This window comes from Leptonychotes weddellii, chromosome 1, assembly GCF_054177405.1.
Source record: "Leptonychotes weddellii isolate Sample4059 chromosome 1, ASM5417740v2, whole genome shotgun sequence".
Classification (NCBI taxonomy): Eukaryota; Metazoa; Chordata; class Mammalia; order Carnivora; family Phocidae; genus Leptonychotes; species Leptonychotes weddellii.
The window spans coordinates 48,100,685-48,103,923 of NC_138369.1; the positions used below are offsets into that span (position 1 = coordinate 48,100,685).

A 3,239-nucleotide genomic window follows, 5' to 3' on the forward strand; every position below is an offset into this window, starting at 1 on the left:
ATGGGGGAATGGGGGGACGGGATGGCGGGTGCGCCCAGGCAGACGGTGCAGGAACTTCTTTCGGCTACTGGTGTGAGTGTGTGTGTGGCAGTGTGACGGGAGGGGGGAACTGAGGATGTGAGCTTGACGGTGGGGGTGGTGCCCGACGGAGGGAGCTGAGGGGCAGCGCGAGAGGGGGAGGGGGGCGTAGAGAAGGAGTGGAGCAAGGCTGGGGGGGGCGGTGACCGGCTGGATGCAGCGGAGGGAGGGGGCGGCAGCACTGGGGGTGGGGGGCGCTCGACCTGGCGGGTTGGGGGAACCTGTCTGCGGACCCCGAGGTCCCCCGCTCTCCGTCGCCGGCCTCAGTGCCCGCATCCGTCCAATGGGACCTGGGCCGGGGGGCAAGCCCGCGGCGGGGCGGGGGTGTGGGCACCCCGCGGCTCGGGGCGCGCATCCGCGGGGCCGCCGAACCGTCGGGGCGTCCGAGGGCCCCCAAGCCGAGCTCGGCGACGGCGGCCCAGGAGGGGCGCGGCGCGGGAGGGGAAATGGGGACCCCGCGCGGGAAGGGAGTCGGCGCGCACTCACCGCGGGGCGCTCCGCACGTCCGGCCGCCTGTCCGTCAGTCCGCCGGGCCGTCGCGCGTCGAGAGCCGCGAGCCGCGAGCCCCGAGCCCCGAGCCCCGGCTGTGCGCGGCGCGGGGCGGGGCGGAGGCGCGGAGGGGCGGCCCCAGCCCACCCCGGGCCCCCTCCCCTGCCTCCGCCTCCGGGGCGGGGTCTCGCCGCGGGCCGGGGACGGCTCTCGCTGCAAGCAGAGCTGTGCGAACCGACGCCCAGTGCGTCCGCTGTGGAGCCCCGAGCACCCCACCCGTCCAGCGCCCCTCGTGCCCCGCCCAGTCTAAACTCAGTTCCGGGTCCCGCGCGGCTGCCTTCAGCCTCAGGGCCTGTGAGCCCGCCACCTCGGCCAGCCTGGGCCTCAGTGCCCCACCTGGAAAATGGGCTCAACAACCCTGGGCACGTTGGGAGGGCCTGAGGGGTCTGCGTAGCACACTGCCAAGGGACAGGCGGTGTGACAGGATCAGAGGGCAGGCCTCTCCATCCCCCTTGCTTCTTACCTGGGGGGCTCCTCCATCCCACCTGACCTGCTGGCGCCCCCCAGGGCTACTACAGGTCCCTGGGCAGATGGTTCCTAGCCCCCGGCTTTGGGGCAATCTAAGTTTGTCCTTTTCCTCAGCTCATACAGCTAGCGGCCTGTGACCCCTGTATGACCTCAGCCAAAACCCTTGAACTCTGTGAGTCCAGCTTCCTCATTTTTTAATGGGTTAACCCCAACCGGTGATGGGGAGCCAAGGAGAACCCGGTGTCATACCCACAGCACAGGCGCCAACAGGTGGTGAACACTCTGCCAAATGTAAACTGAACCATTAATTACTGCGACTGTCATCGCCACAGTTGAGGCAGAATGGGGTATCCCATGGTCTGACTAGGAGCCTAGGACTAGTAAGAGGCCCTTCTCAGAGCAGACAGTTGGCAAGGGGCTACCTCCCAGGTCCTGGCCGAGGGCTCAAAAGCCCATCCCTGAAACACACAAGCACACTCCAGCACTGCCAGCCCAGGGCAAACCTTTAGCCCCAGAGCAGCCCAGGGAAAGAGGGACTGGCCCTCAATCCAGGGGCCCTGCAGGCCTGGACCCTAGCACAGGGACCCCAAGCCCCCAGTCACCTCCCCACCACTATCTTAGCATCCCAAAGCCAGCCAGTCAGCCCCTGAGAAAGTCACAGTCCGGGAATTCTGTCCTTCCCTCTCTGTCTGTCTCTCTCTTTGCCATCTTCTGTCTCTCTGTTTCTCTTTTTATTGTGGTAAAAGTCACAATAGCATAAAGTTCACCATTTTAACCATTTTAAAGTGTCCACTTCAGTGGCAGTTAGACCATTCACAACTTTCTCTCTTGTCCTCTCTTGGCCATGCCATCTTTGTCTGTCTATCTGTCTGTCTGTCTCTCTCTCTGTCTCTCTCTCAGTCTCTCTTAGTTGGAATCCACCTCTATCTGTATCTCTTGGTGTCTCATTCAGATGGTCTGGTCTCTCTTTCTCAGGGTATCTCTCACTCTTCCCCCACTTTGTCTCTCCCTTTCTGTGTCTCTCTCTGTATCTCTATCTCTGTTTTGTGGCCCATCTGTCTCTCTGTCTTATTCTGTCTTCCTCAGTCTCTGCATTTCCCTGTGACTCTATCCCTTGGGTTCTGTGTGTTTCTCAGTACCGGGGCCGCATCTCTAGCACCCGAAGCCTAGACCAGGACCTCCAGGACCATCTTCCACCCCTGCCCAGAGACATGGAGCTTAACACTTGCCACCTCACATCTGGGCAGCAGCCATGGGCCCAGGCCATCCCCCACCCCCACCCAGAGGCCTCACCATAGCCTAGGACAAGGATAAGGCAGCCAAGAGCAAAGGCAGAGAGAAGGGAAGCCACTTGCTCAAGGTCACACAGCTGGGAGGAGGTAAAGCCAGGAAGTGCCCAGGAGCTAAGATAGGACTGACCACAGAAGAGCCAGGAGGGGATGGAGGGCCAAAGCCTAGACTGAGAACCTAGGTCCAGGCTACCCCAGCTTTCTGTCTAACCCTGGGCTCCCTGGGCCCTATTCCCCACTGGAGCTTGTTTTTCTTCTTGCACACCCCCCAATCTTCATGACTGGCTCATCCTTGCATTGAGATATAGCTGAAATGTGACCCCCCCCAGAGAAGCCCTCCCTAAGACCCCAGCACAGGTAGCAACTTTCCCTCTCTTACTGTCTACCCTCTCTATTCTCCGGAGTCCTTGTCACCAGCTGACCTTTTTTCTTCATTTATAAATGACTGTAGGTAGTAGAGCCTGTGGTTAAGAACTCCCACCACTCACCAGCTGTGTGACTTTGGGCAAGTTACTTCACCTCTCTGGGCTTTGAATTCCTCAACTGTAAAATGAGCATAATGACATCAGGGCCTATCTCATGGGTTTGTTGGGAAGATTAAGTGACTCAAAATATAAAAGTACTTTGAACAGGGCTTAGTGGGAGGGGAGTACTCGGTAAATGTCTGATGAGTGAGTGACAGATTGAATCCTTCCTTCTGTCAGCAGTGGAGAAGCCCTGGGGTATCGTAGGCACTGGGCCTTGCCTCCCTTGTGCCTAGGTAACCCACTGCCCCCCGATGAGGCTCTTGCCCCCCCACCCCCCACAAGCCCCAAGCCAGGAGGAGAGATAGTGAGCCAAGATTCGGCCTCACCT

The 3,239-nt window shown here is 60.4% G+C and overlaps 1 protein-coding gene across 2 annotated transcripts in view; it reads right to left on the bottom strand.

Annotated features, from left to right (window-relative positions):
* Positions 1–707, bottom strand: part of FBLN2 (fibulin 2) — an 84,665-nt gene extending 83,958 nt beyond the window's left edge. For both annotated transcript variants that reach the window (XM_081822780.1, XM_081822779.1), the window contains exon 1: positions 565–707. The gene's annotated coding sequence lies outside the window, so the exon portion shown is untranslated. The remainder of the gene's footprint in view (positions 1–564) is intronic.
* Between the last annotated feature and the right edge of the window lie 2,532 nt (positions 708–3,239).